This window comes from Salmo trutta, chromosome 25, assembly GCF_901001165.1.
Source record: "Salmo trutta chromosome 25, fSalTru1.1, whole genome shotgun sequence".
Taxonomy (NCBI): domain Eukaryota; kingdom Metazoa; phylum Chordata; class Actinopteri; order Salmoniformes; family Salmonidae; genus Salmo; species Salmo trutta.
The window spans coordinates 45,023,931-45,045,062 of record NC_042981.1 but is presented as its reverse complement, the minus strand read 5'-3'; positions in this window follow the sequence as shown (position 1 = coordinate 45,045,062).

Sequence of the window (21,132 nt, the reverse complement as noted above, 5' to 3'; positions counted from 1 at the left end):
CAAATGCCAGATTTGAGAAGCAGAGAAGTAGACAAAGATGTGAACGCTCTGACTTTTTGTCTAAGTCGTTGCAAAGTGGAATATGAATTGTGTCAAAAGTGACATGATTTCAAGTAGAGAATGGCAGTTGGAAGTGAGGATGACACAATGGGGATCTTTAGAATCATGATGAAATGCCATGAAAGCGGCCAAAAAACAGACTAAAATTGGTGCAAGCCCCTCAATAAAACAATTATTCCAATTTAGTTAATAAATTAGCCTTTTACTCATCAAGAAACAGTACAAAAAACACCAGTACCTGATTTCACTTCCATATTAAAATCAAAAAGAAAACATTTATGAAGGAGGGAAAAAAAACAGCTTACTGCATCACTATCAATAAAGACTAGGCCAATTTCTATTGTAGATTTTCTCAAATTGAAATAAAAATAAAGTCGGTTCTGGAAGTATTCTAAGAGTGATTACTAGGCTGCATAATAATTATTAGAAGCACTAAACATACATTAAATGACCAAACATACATTAAATGCTTGTCAAACATCTCATTCCAAAATGGTTATTATTGTGGAGTTTGCTGCTATAACAGCCTCCACTCTTCTAGGAATGCTTTCCACTAGATGTTGGAACATTGCTGCAGGGACTTCCATTCAGCCAGAAGCGCATTAGTGAGGTCTGGCACTGATGTTGGGCGATTAGGCCTGGCCCGCAGGTGGTGTTCCAATTCATCCCAAGGTTTTTTCATGTTTTTTTTTTTACCCCTTTTTCTCCCCAATTCTGTGATATCCAGTAAGTCCCATCGCTCCAACTTCCGTACGGACTCGCAAGAGGCGAACCCTGAAGACGCTGGGCCAATTGTGCGCTGCCTCAATGGTCTCTCCGTCGCAGCCGGCTGCGACACAGCCTGGGATCGAACCAGGATTATCCCAAAGATGTTTGATGGGGTTGAGGTCAGGGCTCTGTGCAGGCCACTCAAGTTCTTCCACACGACCTCGACAAACAATTTCTGTATGGACCTTGCTTTGTGCATGGGGGTATTGTCATGCTGAAACAGGAAAGGGCCTTCCCCAAAGGGCCTTCCACCCCATAGAGTTGGAAGCACAGAATCATCTAAAATGTCATTCTATGCTGAGCGTTAAGATTTCCCTTCACTGGAACTAATTTGAACGGCTGATCTCCGCATGTGTGGTTCCCACCGTGAAGCATGGAGGAGGAGGTGGTGTGATGGTGTAGGGGTGCTTTGCTGGTGACACTGTCTGTGATTTATTTATAATTCAAGGCACACTGAACCAGCATGACTACCACGCATTCTGAAGCGATATGCCATCCCATCTGGTTTGTGCTTAGTGGGACTATCCATTTGTTTTTCAACAGAACAATGACCCAAAACACACCTCCAGGCTGTGTAAGGGCTATTTGACCAAGGAGAGTGAAGAAGTACTTCATCAGATGACCTGGCCTCCTTAAATCACCCGACCTCAACCCAATTGAGATAGTTTGGGATGAGTTGGACCACCGAGTGAAGAAAAGCGGCCAACAGAGCATATGTGGGAACTCCTTCAAGACTGTTGGAATAGCATTCCAGGTGAAGCTGGTTGAGAGAATGCAAAGAGTCTAAAAAGCTATCATGAAGGCAAAGGGTGGCTACTGGTAAGACAAGGGGCGATGGACTATGTATTTTTCTAAATAACAGCTGGTGCACGATATCTAAGGAAGTCTGCTCGCCTGAGGAAGAGTATCTTATGATAAGCTGTAGACCACACTATCTACCTAGAGACTTTTCATATGTATTTTTCGTAGCTGTTTACATACCACCACAGTCAGAGGCTGGCACTAAGACAGCATTGAATGAGCTGTATTTTTCCTTAAGAAAACAAGCAAATGTTCACCCAGTAGTGGCGCTCCTAGTAGCTGGGGACTTTAATCCAGGGAAATTTAAATACGTTTTACCAAATTTCTATCAGCATGTTAACCAGAGAAAAAAAAACTCTGGACCACATTTACTCCATACACAGAGACGCCTTCAAAGCTCTCCCTCGCCCTCCATTTGGCAAATCTGACCATAATTATATCCTCCTGATTCCTGCTTACAATCAAAAATTAAAACAGGAGGCACCAGTGACTAGAACAATAAAAAAGTGGTCAGATGAAGCCGATGCTAAGCTACAGGACTGTTTTGGTAGCACAGACTGGAATATGTTCCGGGATTCCTCCGATGGCATTGAGGAGTACACCACATCAGTCATTGGCTTCATCAATAAGTACATCGATGATGTCGTCCCCACAGTGACCGTACATACATACCCCAACCAGAAGCCATGAATTACAGGAAAAATCCTCATTGAGCTAAAGGCTAGAGCTGCAGCTTTCAAGGAGCGGGACTCTAACCTAGAAGCTTATAAGAAATCCTGCTATGCCCTCAGACGAACCATCAAACAGGCAAAGCGTCAAAACAGGACGAATCGTACTACACCGGCTCTGACGCTCGTCGGATGTGGCAGGGCTAGCAAACCATTACAGACTACAAAAGGGAAGCACAGACGAGAGCTGCCAAGTGACACAAGCCTACCAGCCTACCAGGCAGCAGGGCCAGACGATTGCCAGGATGGGTACTGCGAGCATGTGCTGACCAACTGCCAAGTGTCTTCACTGACATTTTCAACCTCTCCCTGTCCGAGTCTGTAATACCAACATGTTTTAAGCAGACCACCATAGTGCCTGTGCCCAAGAACACTAAGATAACCTGCCTAAATGACTACTGACCCGTGGCACTCACGGCTGTAGCCATGAAGTGCTTTGAAAGGCTGGTCATGGCTCACATCAACACCATTATTCCAGAAACCCTAGACCCACTCCAATTTGCATTACTGCCCCAACAGATCCACAGATGACGCAATCTCTATTGCACTCCACACTGCCCTTTCCCACCTGGACAAAAGGAACACCTATGTGAGAATGCTATTTATTAACTACAGCTCAGTGTTCAACACCATAGTGCCCTCAAAGCTCATCACTAAGCTAAGGACCCTGGCACTAAACACCTCCCTCTGCAACTGGATCCTAGACTTCCTGATGGGCCGCCCCCAGGTGGTAAGGGTCGGTAACAACACATCTGCCACGCTGGTCCTCAACACAGAGGCCCCTCAGGGGTGAGTGCTCAGTCCCCTCCTGTACTCCCTGTTCACTCATGACTGCTTGGCCAGGCATGACTCCAACACCATCATTAAGTTTGCAGACGACACAACAGTGGTAGGTCTGATCACCGACAACGACGAGACAGCCTATAGGGAGGAGGTCAGAAACTTGGCCGTGTGGTGCCAGGACAACAACCTCTCCCTCAACGTGATCAAGACAAAGGAGATGATTGTGGACTAAAGGAAAAAGAGGACTGAGCACGCCCCCATTCTAATCGGTGGGGCTGTAGTGGAGCAGGTTGAGAGCTTAAAGTTCCTTGGTGTCCACATCACCAACAAATTAACATGGTCCAAGCACACCAAGACAGTCGTGAAGAGGGCACGACAAAACCTATTTTTCCCCCCAGGAGACTGAAAAGATTTGGAATGGGTCCTCAGATCCTCAAAATATTCTACAGCTGCACCATTGAGAGCATCCTGACTGGATGCATCACTGCCTGGTATGGCAACTGCTCGGCCTCTGACTGCAAGGCACTACAGAGGGTAGTGCGACCAGCCCAGTACATCACTGGGGCCAAGCTTCCTGCCATCCAGGACCTCTATACCAGGCGGTGTCAGAGGAAGGCCCTAAAATTGACTCCAGCCACCCTAGTCATAGACTGTTCTATCTGCTACCGCACGACAAGCGGTACCGGAGCTCCAAGTCTATGTCCAAGAGGCTTTTTATCAGCTTCTACCCCCACGCCATAAGACTCCTGAACACCTAATCAAATGGCTACCCAGACAATTTGCATTGCCCCCCCTTCCCCCTCTTTTACACCGCTGCTACTCTCTGATGTTATCATCTATGCACAGTCACTTTAATAACTCTACCTACATGTACATACAGTATTACCTCAACTAACCGGTGCCCCCGCACATTGACTCTGTATCGGTACCCCCCTGTATATAGTCTCGCAATTGTTATTTTACTGCTTCTCTTAAATTACTTGATACTTTTATTTCTTATTCTTATCCATATTTTTTTTAACTGCATTGTTGGTTAGGGGCTCGTAAGTAAGCATTTCACTGTAAGGTCTACACCTGTTGTATTCGGCACATGTGACTAATAAAATTTGATTTGATTTGTTTAAAACGTTTTTGGTTACTACATGATTCCATATGTGTTATTTCTTAGTGTTGATGTCTTCACTATTATTCTACAATATAGAAAATAGGAAAAATAAAGAAAAACCCTGAAATTAGTTGGTGTGTCCCAAACTTTTGATTGGTACTGTAGTTTGGGATAATTAACAGTAGCAGCAGTGTATGTGATGAGTCAAAATAGTTTGTGCAAAAAGTGTCAATGCGGATAGTTAAATAGTTAACCAATAGCTATCTGGACTAAGTATTTGTCAGTCTTATGGCTTGGGGTTAGAAACTGTTCAAGGTCCTGTTGGTTCCAGATTGTTGCATCAGTACTGCTTGCCATGCGGTAGTAGAGAGAACAGTCGATAACTTGGGTGGCTGGAGTCTTTCACGATTGTATGGGCCTTCTTCTGATACTTTCCTGGTTTAGAGTTCCTGGATGACAGGGAGCTTGGCTCCAGTGGTATACTGGGCTGTACGCACTACCCTCTGTAGTGCCTTGCGGTCAGATGTCAAGCACCTGTTGTTTACAAAGCATGTGACAAATACATTTTGATGTGATTTGATTTTGACATAGGGCTGAGGTTGAGGGTACATATGGCTGAGGGATCATAGGGTGGACCCCCACATATACTCAGACAAACTAGAAGAAATAGAAATGTTGGGACCAGCACCAATGTGGAAAATAGGAATGTAGGCTACCGTTAGCTATAACTTTAGTGCATAACACCGCATAACATCGAGTGGCAAGATACTGTAGCTAGATATGGCCACATGACTTACACAAAAGCTTTTGCGGCAGCATTTCTCCTACCAGTTAACATATTTTCCCGGGAGGTTCGCCACTGAATCAAATGTTTGGTATTGTCATCAGACCTTGCAACAGTAAGAAATCCTTTCCACCATTCTGGGGGAGACAGAAAGCAGGGAAGGGTGGATTGCTGTGTTCATTTGTCTTGAGAAGACAAACAGAGCAATAATTTCCTATACTGGCACTGATCTCGCAGTACACAGAGTAATGAATGTTCTCCTGGTAATATTCTACAATGTTTACACTTGTTTCATGAGAGCAAAGAATCATGATAATGAAAATATTGCACTGGCATTATGCATGCACAGAGCTTTCGATCACAATTTAAACATCCCCTAGACACACACACACTCAATTTCCATCTCTCTCTCTCACACACACCTGAACTCTCTATATGCAATTCTGTCCCTTTTTCTTGTTAAAGCATATAGCCAGGGGATTTTTGCCTGGGCTAAGGAAAGGGTCAGTGTAGTACTGCTGTTCTAAAGTGAGCCTGTAACTTAATCCAAGACTGAGGCCTCCAGGGTACCACTAGAGTCTGTAAAAGGACTACTGAGAAGTACTATGGCTTGCATCCCAAATGGTACCCTTTTTCCTACAAAGTGCCCTGGTCAAAAGTGGTGTGCTATATAGGGTATAATTTGGGACACAGCCCATGTTCTTAGAAATATTAATGTAATTCCTGGATATGGAAAAGGGGAATCAAAATTGTATTGAAACTCTTTTCAACTCATTCAGTCAATAGTAAAAATATTTCTACTAATTTCGTTCATTTGATTCAGTAATGACCAAAGCATGCAGGACCCCAATGAACTATCAAATTCTACAAGCCTCTCGTCCACCATAGGGGGCTTATTGGAGCTGTCATGCGAACTGCACATTATTAATTCAGATTGGGCCCATCTGCTAACCTGGACCTCTCATATAGCCTTTCTTTGAATTAAATGCAACTTTTGATCCCTGGGCAAGTGGGCTAACAGCTGGGCATTGAGTTGGTTTAACAGTGATTGTTAGTTGAAAACATTCACCTTTAATTCACAAATCACCTTTGTCAAATGTTTTATAAGCCAATGTGCAGTATTTCTCTGAAATTGTTAAGCATAAACTTGGCCAGAATCATGCACTGCTGAGATGAAAATGGCAGATGCTAGCAACGGGCATGTGAAACTGACAAAGAACCCGGCAAACATAACCCCATTGGCCTAGTGTGATGACTTGGTATAGGGTGGGCAATACACGTGGGGCTCAAATAAGACCAATAAGGGCAGCCGATCCAAAGGGTGGGCTTTTTTCAGCCGAAGTGAGGGCTGCCCTCACCAGAAATGGGCTGTCTACACAGGGCCAATACCTTGGGGCCATGAGCAAAGTCGCATCAACACAATGCGGGCAGCTCAAATGGGGGCAATATTTTTACCTGCATGTTTGCTGGGAAATACCATTTTTTATCCCTTCTTGAGGTAAGGCAAGTTGTCTACAAAACTGAACATCATGCCAATTTCACACTCCACTGATGTGCATAACCATTATTACATACAGTGTATCATGAAACAGCATATTCTTCTGTAACAACATGCTTTTGAACTGTCTTATATTCTCATGTTGGTGCAACCCACACCCGGTGTTATGGTTTACTAGAGTGCCAATATAATGCTAATAATAACTTAATTATACTAATTACTATGGTTATAACTATACCAACTAAGTAAATACTAATATTCACAAATTACTATTTGGCCAAGTTTGCTTAACATAGATTGTGATAATGCCTTACTTAGCATCTGAGATCTTATTGGTGTGCTCAGATAAGTGTATCATACAGTTAAAATTATAAACCGTAGAATTTATTCAAAATATCTGCAGGCAATTTGGGATAAAGGAGATCTTACAGACAAGATCAAATCCAAACAATTGCAATTTACAGTAATTAGTAAGCAATCATTACACCATTTCTCATATCGAGTCTTAACATCCCAACGAAGCTACAATGGTTTACGGGGTGCAGAGTATGAAACAGCAACCTCTGTTTATGACCAATAAAACTGACAAACGGAAAGATAATGAGACATGGTATTGAATGATTAAAAAAAACATAGATTTAATGCAGAGATTAGTATCATAATGAGTGGAATAGGCCATATGGAAGTCAGAAATCTTAAGTTATCATAGTGTCATAATTTCCACATTAGAAACAAGTTGATTGAAGTTGATATTGATTGGTTGCTGGTACTTGTCATTGTGTACATTCATTGTAGCTCGATCAGGGCACCGGGTGGTCAAAATGTGCACATGTTCGCCATTGGTCCTGAAGTGAAATGTCCACCTACCCAGGCCACCGCTGGAGATAAAACGAATGCACCTATTGGCCAAGAGTTAGGTGGTAGGGCTTGTTGCAAATTATTTTTGAGGTAGAGATTTACGTATTTTTCCAACCAAGGTATCACATGCACAGTATTCCCCCGAAAAGGATAAATAATCACAAGTCCCACATTATAACCCAAAGAGTTCTAGTGATATTCTGCCACACATAATACAACAGGTTTCTTAAATCCTAACAAGCTTGTCTGTACTGCTAAAATCCAGCTGGTGCGAAATCTGTAGTCCATACACTTCATGGGGGCAGTCCGTTTTTGTTACACAAACATTCCTTGATATATGAAGGGCTTTTGTAGGTCTTCTCTCTTCTCCTCTCTTTCCATCTATCTTTCTATCCCTTTAATTCACAGACAACAATGTTATATCTAGCCTAGCTGTAGAAGAACGCACATCTGCACAGTTTCACATTGTACATCACTCTGTCATTTAATGACGTGCCACTCATTCTGACAACCCATTCATCCGTAAAGCAGCACACTGTCGTAAACCATAACAACGTACAGCACGTCGTACCATACATAACATTCCCCCCCCCTTTCCAAAACCAGGGACTGGTACCATATATAAAATGTCCATAGGGCAAGAACCTAGAGTGATACCTGTAAGAAATAAACATTATGTCATAAATGTTGAAGCCGTGTTGAAGAGACCAAACTGCATGCAGAATGTGGATACTCATCTTTTTAATATATATAAGTAAAGTATACACAGAAAAACAATAAACACTCACGACAGGCTAACAGGCTACTTACGAACAAACTAATAGCAATGTTAACTCAACCACCCACAAACCCAAGTGACAAACATACTCCTAATTATATGACTCCCAATCAGGAACAACGATAACCAGCTGTCCCTGATCGGGAGCCACACAGACCCACATACAAACACACATACACAGACATACTCTGCCACGTCCTGACCAAAAACAACACAACAACACCCTCTGCTGGTCAGGACGTGACACATTAACCCTTAAACGGAAGGACTCTCCAAACTAGCCAGTTCAGTCCATTAACCTGGAGGTTGACTAAGACACCTACCGGACCCTAAGAATGAAAAGAGGTTAAGTAGTCCCCCAGATGAGCAGGGCGAGTTCGTGCCCGCATAGGCCTTTCTTTAACCGCCACCGCTTGTGGCTCTGGCCCTTGGGGAGCCCACAGAGGCTGGGGTTTGGGTGGTAGTGGTGGGGGAGGTCCATCCGGTGGCGTCTCTGGCCTGCATGTCTGTTCTGTGTGCATTCGTGTTCCTCGAGGGGCAGGGACTTTTCTGAGGCGGCTGGCGTGCCAGCGTGATCCATTGCTCAACATGAATGTGGCGGGCCCCAGTTGTCGACTGACCTGCAAGGGGTCTGACCAGAATGAGGCCATTTTGTTGCACCGCTGAGGCCGTCGGGCTCGGACCCAGTCAGACACTTGGATGATCGACTTCTTCACCCTGTGTGCCTTGTCAAAACGCTGTTTCATTGCTCTTTGGTGCCTGGTCACTGCCTGCTGTTCTTGGGTGCACCTAGTCGCCGGTTCTGCTACTCTCTGTGTTCTGAGTCTGTCCAGTGGCAGTTCCATCTCACGACCTAGCATGAGGGATGCCGGGGAGACCTGTGTTTTTGTATGTTTGCTTGCTCTGTAGTGCATTAGCGTTTGATTCAAAGCAGTTTGGAAAGTGCACCCCTGGACCAGGTGCGCTCTGATGCTGTTCTTCAGCATTTGGTTGAAGCGTTGGTTGTAGTAGGCCGTGCGGATGTGTTTGATTCCCTTGTTGCTGAGATATGAGGAGAACTCGGCAGAGGTTAGCTGGGGCCCATTGTCCGTGGTAAGGGTGAGGGGTAGACCCCACCTTGTGAACAGGCTGTCTAGGATGTCCACGATGGCCTGTGCTGTGACAGTTCTGACAGGAACCACTTCTGGCCACTTAGAGTACACCACCACCAGGAAGCGCTGATGGTGAGGGACTGCGTGTCCATGGATCTCGCCACAGATGTCCAGTTGGATGTGCTCCCAGGGGCGGGACGACCATGCAAGAGGCTGCAGGGGGGGTGGGGCGGACTGTCCTGATTTCCCACTGAGGAGGCATGCAGCACAATCCCTGACCAGGGCTTCAATGTCGTGGTTGATGCCTGGCCACCACACAAGGTCTCGACATCGCTGTTTGACCTTCACTATGCCCAAGTGCCCCTTGTGCGCCATGGATAGAACACGCGCACGCAGACCACTCAGGACCACAGTGCAAAACCATCGAGAGACTCAGACTTCTTCCCAGCAAGAAAGTTCGTGCTTCACCCTGGCGAAAGTCGCCAGCTCTTCTGGCATGTGTGCTGGCCATCCAGTGCATATGTAGGTGCGCAGGGTAGCCAGTGTGGGATCCTATTCCGAAACTTGCTTCAGCTCCTCCAGTGAGACGACTGACTGAAGAGGAGCATAAAACATTTGTACAAGCTCTGTTTCGTTGTTGTCTGGCAAGACGGTCGTAGTAGGAGCATCAAAGGAGCGTGAGAGGAGGTCTGCCACCACGTTATCCCTCCCCGGAGTGAACTTCAGCAGATAGTCGTACTGTCTGAGGTGGTCGGCCCATCTGTGCAGCCAAAGTGGCTTGTGGCCAGTTCCTGATGCCGACAGTAGCGTTGTGAGGGACTGGTGGTTGGTTCGGAGCGTGAACAGATGGCCATATAGGTAGAGGTGCCACCTTTCGCACGCCCAGACACAGGCCAGTGTTTCTCGTTCGCCCACAGAGTACCGTTGTTCTGTGGGGCTCAGGGCCCTTGAGGCGAAAGCGACGGGCCTCTCAATGCCCTTCTGCAGCTGTGAGATGACAGCTCCTAGTGCTCCAGCTGAGGCGTCACATGTGACAATGGTGGGGCAGACGGGGTCAAAGTGAGCCAAGACTGGGGCTGTGGTGAGCTGGTTCTTCAGTGAGCGGACCGCGTTTGAGCAGGCTACCGTCCAGGCCCATGGCTCATCCTTCTTGAGGAGCTGGCGAAGGGGCGCTGTGGACTGGGAGTAGTGGGGCAGAAACCGGAGATAGTAAGCTGTCATGCCCAAGAATGAGGCCACCTGAGAGGCTGAGGTCGGTTCCGGGATCCGGTGGACGGCTTCAATGTTCAACATGAGTGGGGCAATGCCTTTGTTTGACAGGCGGAACCCCACAAACTCGACGGCTGGAGCTGCAAAGGTGCACTTTCCACCGTTAAGGGTCAGGTTGTTCTGCAGTAGAGCGCTAAATACTCTGTGGAGTCGATAATCATGGATGTGGAGGTCAGGCCGTGGACCACGATGTCATCCAGATAGACCGCCACCCCAGGTATTCCAGCGAGGATGGTGCTCATCACCTTCTGGAAGCAGCTGGGGGCGGAGCTAAGTCCAAAAGGCATGCGTGTATATCTGAACACGCCAGCATGTGTGACAAAGGCCGTGAGGTCTCTGCTAGCTGCATGGAGGGGTACCTGAAGATAACCCTGACGAAGGTCAAGCTTCGTGAAGCCATGGAATTGTGCTGTCAGCTCCTCAGCTGTAGGCAAGGGGTACTTATCCGGGACAACGGCCTTGTTCACAGCACGGAGATCCACACAGGTCCAGATTCCACCTGACTTTTTGGTTGCAATGACCAAGTTTGAAATCCAGGAGGCAGCATTGACTGGCTCAATGATGCCTGCATCCACCTGTGCCTGGAGATATTTTGTGACGTCATCACGCAGTGCAAAGGGAATGTGCCGCAGGGGCTGCATGACTGGGGTCACTTCCGGATTCACTAGGGGCCTGTGAGTAAATGCTGTGAGGCAGCCCAGTCCATCAAACAGAGTTGGCCAGTTCTGTTGCCATGTGCAGGTAACCTGGTGGATAGCTGACCCACTGTCATCTCTCAGTGTGAATCCCAAGCCTGTGAAGAGGTCAAGGCCCAAGAGGTTGGCACCCCGCTTTGCAACATGAAATGTGAATGATGGCAGATGCTTGGTGCCGTAGTGTACTGGGACCTGAAGGGTGCCTACAATGTCTATCTTGGATCTGCCGTACCCACACAGGGCAATGGAGGGCTGTTGGAGTGGTAGGTGACTGAAAAACTTGTAGTAAGTGGCAAGGTTGAGCAACGACACCGCAGCGCCAGTATCCAGCAGCAAAGGCAAACCCACCTCACCCAGCTGCACAGTGCATGTCCTGAATGTCCGTGTGTTCATGTTGAGAGTGAGATGAAACTGAGATGAAACTAAGGGCCTGTGCTGGGTAGAGCTAGTAGCTGGGGCAGAATGACACACTTTCGCAAAGTGATTGTATTTTGAATAGTTCTTGCATATTTTCCCACGGGCTGGGCAGTTTGAAGCCTTTGAATTGTGAGAGCTAGCCCCACAGTTGCCACAGCTACTTCCGTTTGTTTGTCTGTGTGCCTGCTGCACGGACATGCCGGTGTCTGTGTCCATGCAGCTATCGACGTGGGAGGCCATGCGCAGCGCATGATCGTTGTAGTGCGCCTGCTCGGGCTGAAGCTGCTGTGTGAGAATGGCTGGGGGCCGAGTGTATGCTGCAGAGCTGTCTGTTAGCATAGTAGAGCATTCCAACGCCGCTTCAACCTGGAGTGCTATTTTAATAGCTCCATCTTGTTGTAAATTATCCGATTCCAAAAGTAGTTTCTCCCTTGTCTTTTCACATAACGTCCCCTCTATCAACTGATCCCTGATGATCTCGTCCTGAAGTGTCCCATAGTTACAAGAGCTAGCCAAATCCCTCAGATTAGCCACGTAGCTTTGAATGGACTCACTCGGCCGTTGGTGTCTCTTCCGTAGCTGGTAGCGTCGGAGGAGCGCTCGCTCTTTCCCGGCGAAGTGGTTCCGTAGGAGGCTGACTGCAGCAGTGAGTCGATCCAAGTGCTCTGAAAATCCTCTGTCCCTCTGTACCGAGGCAGTGACGGAGAAGTGCTGTCCTCTGCTTGCCGGAGATTGTAGAAAAGTCCATAGCTTCGAGATAAGTGTTAAAGCTTTCAAGACAGTTATTCCACGGGACTGGAGGTTCGCCAGGCACGGCGAGGAATGGTGCTGGCGGTGGTAAACTGAATTCAGCCATCCTCGTTGCCAATGTTATATCTAGCCTAGCTGTAGAAGAACGCACATCTGCACAGTTTCACATTGTACATCACTCTGTCGTTTAATGACATGTGCCACTCATTCTGACAAACTATTCATCCGTAAAGCAGCACACTGTCGTAAACCATAACAACGTACAGTATGACGTACAGCGCGTCGTTCCATACATAACAAACAATACCCGGGGGAAGCGATTAGATATGGTAAGAGTTCACCGGACTTGTTTTTATTGAGTTCCCATGAGTCTTTGCTGCATCAAATGAGCCAATAAGAAGCTGCAGTCACCACCTCGGCCTTGCGTGGGTGCTCTGCTTATGTTGGATTGGACAGTTCAGTGGAAGGTTGGGGTATGGACACATGTTCACCAAAGATGGTGGATAAATGAAGATGGTTCACTCAGGCCGTTTACCATTGAAAAAAAGTCAATCATTTCGACTGCTCATGAAATTATTTTGACTAAATAAGTCTATATAACACACTGGCATTGTTAGAATCTTAATATCACAAACAGAACTGGAGTTATAACCATTTTAAGGATGCCATTTTTAATGTTTTTTTCCATTGCCCCTCCTTCTCCCGACAGTAGGGCCTGCTCCGCTCCTTCTCCCACGCCCAGTTGATAATCACCCAGATAATTGCCTCGAAACTGAACCTAAACTTTACCGAAACTAATTTCACACATATAACAACAGATTAAATAAATTAAGTAAAGTATGATGGGGAGAAAGTGGGAGAATGGGTGAGTTGATGAGCAAAGGGAAGCAAACAATGCATAATCATGAAATCACCAATTGTGAATGAAGAACAGGGCAGGCCATTCTATTGTATTGGTACAGTAAATTTTCATTATAATCTCAAAATGCAATGTCCCTATATCAGTCTACAAAATTAAAGCAGTCTTATCAGTCGACTCTGTCCTACTTGGAGTACACAGTTACAGCGTGCACATAATTTACAATAGCAAGAAGACCAAGACGAATGGATACACATGCTGCGTTAGCCCTGCTACAAGATCTGAATTAAACAGACTCAGATGGTGGGGAAGAAATTAATCATGATATCTCTGATTATTCTTCTGATTCTGAGCCTCAGCCTGAACCTATACCTCCGAGGCCTAAGAGCAAAAAAGCTAGACAGTACGCACTGAGTGCACCACCAACTGAAACGGTGAGACTGAAAGGGATGGCACCGTTTGGATAGAGCAAGCTGGTGACAATGCTACGGGCCGATTATCAGCACAAAATGTCATCACTGAGAGAGCAGGCCCTACTAGGGTTGCAAATGTATACTAAATATTAATAATTCTTTACAAAGTAATTAAAGTATAAATTACCTAAAATACGATAGATTGCCATAGATTTTCTGTTAATTACCAAAATCTGTCTATTGATGTGTTGGAAGCGTTCATTTCAATCCTGAGTCTGAGTGTCTATGGAGCATTTGGTGAGAAGAACGTGTATATGGAGAGCTTCTGGTCAGACATGTTTTCTTTGGACAAACCATGTCACGTGATCGCTTCAGAGAGATCATGCGTTACCTCTGTTTTAATGACAAAGAAACGAGAACACGACGACGCCTGGAAACAGACATTCACTATGGTATCCAACGTTTAAATAATTGACTATTTTTGACTGCTATCATATCGACACATTCATTATAATGCCATTATTGCTTTTGGCTGATTTGTCCTATTTATCAAGCACACTTGGCACTGATAATGATGATTAGGCTAATGATGTTTTCATAATTTGACCACACATCTTGCTGAACCTGCAATGTAAACCCCAAGACATTTTTTACTCAAAACTTTTAACAAGTTGAACTCAAAGACAATGAAAAGTCATTATTACTTAACATGTTTATGTGATACTGACTAAAAACTAATTGAGAAGTTCTAGTGTTAAGCCAGCTCAATTGTCGCACGCTAGTTTGCAATTTCGACCTGTTAAAGCCAGCCCTCTTCTGTGTTCAATGAGCTTGCTTGAGCTAAGGAGGGAGGGGTGGCAATATCTAAGGTGCATCGTTAAAAACGTGCAATGTGTGCCAAAGTGCCAATTTCAGGCAGCACTGGTGGGGATATTTAAGACCAACCAAAAGCTGGTCTTAGCAGTAATGTGGTTGATTATGGTATGGATTTTAAAAGAAGAAGCGCAGCCTATCCAGCCTTGACGCACAGTGCCCATATGCACATGGAACAAGAGAGATGTGCTTTTTGTGCCTGTATACCTCGTATTAAGAAACACACAACAACAACAAAACATAATCCCCATTTTGCTACATTTGATTAGAAACCAAGCATAGCCTCCCCTCCTCTCAATGAAGGCTGTTTTTTGTCCTTTACAATGCATTTGCTAAGTAGAGAGACTACTTTAAAATAAATCCTAATCACCAACGCTTTATTATAAAAGGAGCATCATTATTGGGAGAATCCCCTTTTTAATCTGTAGGCTATTGTACTTATTTTAGCCAGCTCCTGTTATTATTTTGGTGTGTGTAAAACACACCAAAATAGGCTATGCCCATCATAGAACGAGAGGTGAAATGATCCAGAAACACTTGTATTTAAAAACAAGTTATTTCCTGTAACAATTGCTTTTTTTCCCATTTCGTTTGATTAAAAAACAAGCTGTTACATGCTGACTAGACCAGGCACATGTGTGCGCGCATGTTGATTTTGTATATCCACACCAGACGCGGACCGAACACACAGGTTGAAATATCAAAATGAACTCTGAACCAACTATATTAATTTGGGGACAGATCAAAACTCAGGAAACATTCATGGACATTTAGCAAGCTGCTGTTGCTAGCTAATTTGTCCTAATTTGTCCTGGGATATAAACATTGGGGTTGTAATGTTATCTAAAATTGTGTGCTCTCTACTCTGATAATTAATCCACAGATAAAAGGAGAAATCAAGTTAGTTTCTAGTAATCTCTCCTTCTTCAGTAGTCTTCTTCTTCTGTGGGCTTTATTTGTCAGTTGGCAACCAACTTTAAGGTGCATTTTTACCACCAACTGGACTGGAGTGTGGACCTCAGTTCATCTTTCAATCACCCACATGGGTATATGCTCCTAAAAATCTTGGAGGATATGGGAGAGGCGGGACTTTGAACCAAGTTCTATTTTAACACCTGACTCCGCAGACACTCGTTGGCAAATGTGAGCATTTTAGATGAAATTATTGAATAATATGTATGTGTACATTTATTTTCCAACGCTAGCGCACGCAACACAGGCGGTATGGGTAGCATTTTAGATGGCAATCACCCCACTCTCTCCCAATCCGGCAGTGGATACAGTTACTATTAGAAGTGTTAGCAGCTGATGTTATTCTTCAATAACACAGACCCTAAAGCAAATCAGGGGGAGAAAAATAGGTTTATTCAAAGAGAACAAATCATAGTTGTTATGCTCGGAAATAGACGACAGATTTTCCTTATTCCCTGTCCTCAGTAATTCTCCACAGAACAAAGTAGCAGGATGTAATTTATAAACCAACCCTAGCCTGTGGTTGACCAATTAGATTAGCTAACACAATAACTTCAATGTGAAGCTGGAAAGACTGCAAACTAGCTGCACTTTATTTCGTTTGTCCTTTTTTCAATTTACATTTCTTTGTATATATCCATAAAAATGATAGCAGCTGATTCATGACTTCGACTGGCTGAGAAACGCTGCCTGCCTGTCTGTCTCGTCCCGACTCCCGACACGTTCATAACTATGGGACAGCTGGAGATCGAATTTGAATTTTGAAACGATGTTGCAAATGTCGTAGAGACAGACACCAAGGTTTGTATAAATCTCCGCTGTTGAAAACTAAATGTTAGTCTAAAAGAAATGTAAAGATAATGTCTTGATGCTTTTTATAGTGGAGATCAAGTTTATAAAGTCCCTGGTTCGAGCCCGGGTTGGGGCGAAGAGAGGGACGGAACCTACACTGTTACACTGATGTCATGCAGCCTGTCGTTTTTTGTGTTAATACTTTTTCATAATGACAAGTTTGTGTGACATTAGTGCTAGTACGGACTCGAACCCAGGCGCAGAGAAACACAGCAGGCAGAGGTAAGGGTAAATCCAGAATATTTACTTGAGGTCTTCATAGCAAAACAACTAAGCAAGGGCACACGAGAACACTGAACAAAACATGAGACCTGAGCAACTGTCCCAGTCCACAGAGGAACCTATAAATAGTCATCCAGCAGGTGATCAAAATAAGCCCAATCATGGTCACCTGGATACTAGAAGTAACCCAAGGGTGCTCTCCAGTGGCAACCTCAGGTAGTAGACTCAAGGGAGAAAACCTGACCTGTGACAATTTGATGTTGGACGACAACTGTCTACAGACATGTAGATAGACGTAGTATACTCCAGCCTTTAGTCTTGAAATCTTTGGTTGTTTACTACACTACTATACTCACTCTGTATAGCACTTGGCCTCACGTGAATCCTTAAAAAGAAGAGTGGGGCTAAGGCTTAAGAGGGTGTGAATGATGCTGAATGGGTGTAGACAAAGAAGAGCTCCCCAGTAGGTGGTCCAAAACATTCAAAAGCCATTTTCTCAAAAGTGGGGTTACAAATGTATCAACTTTCCTTTCCCATTGTTCCTCAACCGTAGACTATGATATACTATTTTCTAGTCTCTACTTTTATCCAATGTAAAAAACAGAATTTCAAATGTTGCTACATAAGACCGAATCGAGCCGGTCGGTCACAAATGGTCTACTCATGAGGCTTTTGCCCTCATGCTTCTGCATTATTCACAATTCACATAATCCTACCTGCAGTGGATAGGCTACTCCATTTGGCTTATATCCATCTCCATTTCCAAATAGTGCCTCTAGTCCATTTACCAAAGACGCGCCCCCCAAACATATACAAATTATTCAGTCCTATAATGCCATATCAACGGTAGGCCTATGCTATATTTTGCTAATTGAGAACTTACCTCACACATACAATACAATTTACGGGAGCCTAGTATTTTTTATTTCAGGAGAAATGCGATGCGTATATTTGTTGATTAGCCAATTACAACAATGTTGACTGTCAAGACTCCAAACATATTGAGCAAACACTGGATGTTTTTTCTACTGTTGCTATTACTTGTTACTGTAGCCTATGCAATATAATTAACTGTATCAATCCACAATAGACTAGGTAGAGAATATTCCGTGCACCCAGCCGAATTGGAGTTGATGACAATCCAAAGACAATCAATAACCTACAGAACTTGAGACAACTGCATGCAGTATTAAGCCATGAAACGCTCGTCACACCTATCATTTATCTATTCATCAAAACCCAGCTCTTTCACGCCACCGTCAGTTATTGCACTCATAATTCACACAGTGAAAATAGCAAAAATATTTCTGACACACCCCAAACTTTAGCTCTACCACCGGCGCTAAGATTTACAATTGCGTTAGGTTTATTAAAATAGAGCCTTAAGTCTCTTCTCTGACTGATGATCTCGGTAATGAACAATATGATGTGTGCAACATCAATCTGGGCCTCTCTTCGCCCTCCCATTCCCGTCATGTTAATCATAATTCTTTCACTGATGTCTTCCTCGTGTGCCATTATGATTACGTGTGTGAGAAATCCCCAGTCTATTTCTGTCTGGGAATTCAATAGAGCATAGTCTGCCGCCTAATTGAAATGGATGTGTCGGGGGATGAGGAAGTAATAACCACATCACCACCAGAACTTTTGGGGTATCACTTTTGTTGGATTCTATTTTCATTTTTTTTACCAACCACACGTTTGGGGTTGCATTGACCCTTGAAGCCAAATATTGAGTCAAACATTTTTGGGGGGTTACTTTATAAGGATCTCTGAATTTGGTTTTAGTAGCTGTCAATTGATGATACAAATATGGCAACATCATACCTGACATAATGATTTGAAAACACTAACCAATAATGTTAGATCTGAGGGTGTGTCAGAAATAGTTTTGCTAATTTCACAGCTGTTATTATGAGCAAAATAGCTGGTGGTGGAGTGAAAGGGCTGGGTTTTGATGAATAAACAAGTTGTAGGTGTGACAAGGGCTTAGCCACTCAATGGCCAATCAAGACGTTCCATGGCTTAATACTTTAATGTCTCGTTCTATAGGATACTGAAAGTCGTTGCATTGTCATCACCTACAACTTGGCTGGGTGCATGGAATATTCTAGTCCTAGTCCATTGTGGATTGATCCTACAGTTTAGTAAATAACAGACTAGTAATGAGACTAGTAATAACTAGGTACAGACTAGTAATGAGTAATAAGAATAGTAAAATAGAGCACTGCAGGTAGGCCTACACCATGTAGGCAAAAGCGTCACCAGTAGACCATTGAGAAACCATTTATGGACAGGCTACTTGTGCATGGCCAGGATAAATCTTCTTCAGGCTAGGGTCTATTTTTCTCCACTTCCTGTCTGACTGACGTGCCCAAAGTAAACTGCATGTTACTCAGGCCCAGAAGCCAGGGTATGCATATAATTGGTACCATTGGATAGAAAACACTTTGAAGTTTGTAGAACTGTTAAAATAATGTATGAGACTATAACACAATTAATAAGGTAGGAGAAAAACCAACCAGAATAAAACATTGAGAGCCCATGCTCTTACAATGGAAAGTAATGGGTCATATGCAATTCCAGCTCCCAGATTGCAAGTCCTATCGCTTCCACCAGATGTCAACAGTCTTTGCTCAAGGTTTCAGGCTTGTTTCTTCACAAACGAGGAAGAATTTTGAGTTTTGGTGCTGGGAGTCAGAGTTGGAAATCAGAGGAAGAGGACACACAACTGCTATTTTTACTATCCTATTGAACATACTTCTTTCCATATGAAATATTATAGTTTAATTACATTTTAGGGTATCTGAGGATTGAGTAGAAATGTATTTTGACTTGTTTTAACAAAGTTTAGCGGTAGCTTTTTTGATTCCTTTCTCTACATGTTGAACGAGTGGATTACTCAAATCGATGGCGCCAACTAAACAGACTTTTTGGGATATAAAGAAGGATTTTATCTAACAAAATGACCATGCATGTTGTAGCTGGTACCCTTGGGATTGCAAATCAGAAGAAGATTTTCAAAAAGTAGGTGAATATTTAATCGCTATTTGTGATATTATGAAGCCTGTGCTGGTTGAAAAATATTTCGGTCTGGGGCGCCATCCTCAAACAATCGAATGGCATGCTTCCACTGTAAAGCCTATTGTAAATTGGACAATGCAGTTAGATTAACAAGAATTTAAGCTTTTAACCGATATAAGACACTTGTATGTACCTAGATGTTTAATATCCATAATTTTTATGATTATTTATTTGAATTGCACGCCCTCAAATTTCACCGGAAGTTGTCGACAGGCTGGCGGGACGCCTATCCCAGAGAGATTTTAATAAGAAAGACACCAGACACATTGCTGCTGAACCAGCTTTCAATATAGTACATTAAGTAAAAAAATAAAACTTCCGGACTTGTCTCCATGCTGCTTTGCTACAGGGAAGACCATTCATACTGCGATCATGTGACACTTAGATTGCACACAGGTGGACTTTATTTAACTAATTATGTGACTTTAAGGTAATTGGTTGCACCAGATCTTATTTAGGGGCTTCATATCACCACTTTTCCGATTTAATTTTTTTCGAAATAAGTTATTATTTTAATTTCACTTCACCAATTTGGACTATTTTGTGTATGTCCATTACATGAAATCCAAATTAAAATCAATTTAAATGACAGGTTGTAATGCAACAAAATAGGAAAAACACCAAGGGGGGTGAATACTTTTGCAAGGCATTGTAAGGAAGTGGATGGTAGCAAATGTTTTACTTTAACCTGTTAACCTAAAAAGCTAATCCATACTTTTGTCACTTCTAGATTAGACTACTCCAATGCTCTACTCTCCGGCTACCCAGATAAAGCATTAAATAAACTTCAGTTAGTACTAAACACAGCTGCTACAATCTTTGAATAGAACCAAAAACTTTGATAATATTACTCCAGTGCTAGCCTGGCTTACTGTTAAGGCTAAGGCTGATTTCAAGGTTTTACTGCAAACCTACAAAGCATTGTGTGGACTTGCTCCTACCTAGCTCTCCGATTTTGGTCCTGCCATACATACCTACATGTACGCTAAGACGCAGGCCTCCTTATTGTCCCTAGAATTTCTAAGCAAACAGCTGGAGGCAGGGCTTTCTCCTATAGAGCTCCAATTTTATGGTATGGTCTGCCTATCCATGTGAGAGACGAAGACTTGGTCTCAACCTTTAAGTCTTTACTGAAGACTAATTTACTGACCCATTACAGGGCTGAGTCACTGGCTTTAGAGTGCACTTCCATGCCGTTTCTCTGAGGGGTGCGTCACTTGAGTAGGTTGAGTCACTGACGTGAACTTCCTGTCCGGTTTTGCTCCCCCTCGGGCTCATGCGGTGGAAGAGACCTTCATATGGGCTATACTCAGCCTTGCCTCACGGTAGTAAGTTGGTCTGTTGAAATCTTTCTTGTGGTGTGGGGGCTGTGCTTTGGCAAAGTGGGTGGAGTTATATCCTGCCTGATTGGACCTGTCCGGGGGTATCGTCGGATGGAGCCACAGTGCCCCCCCCCTTTCTCAGCCTCCAGT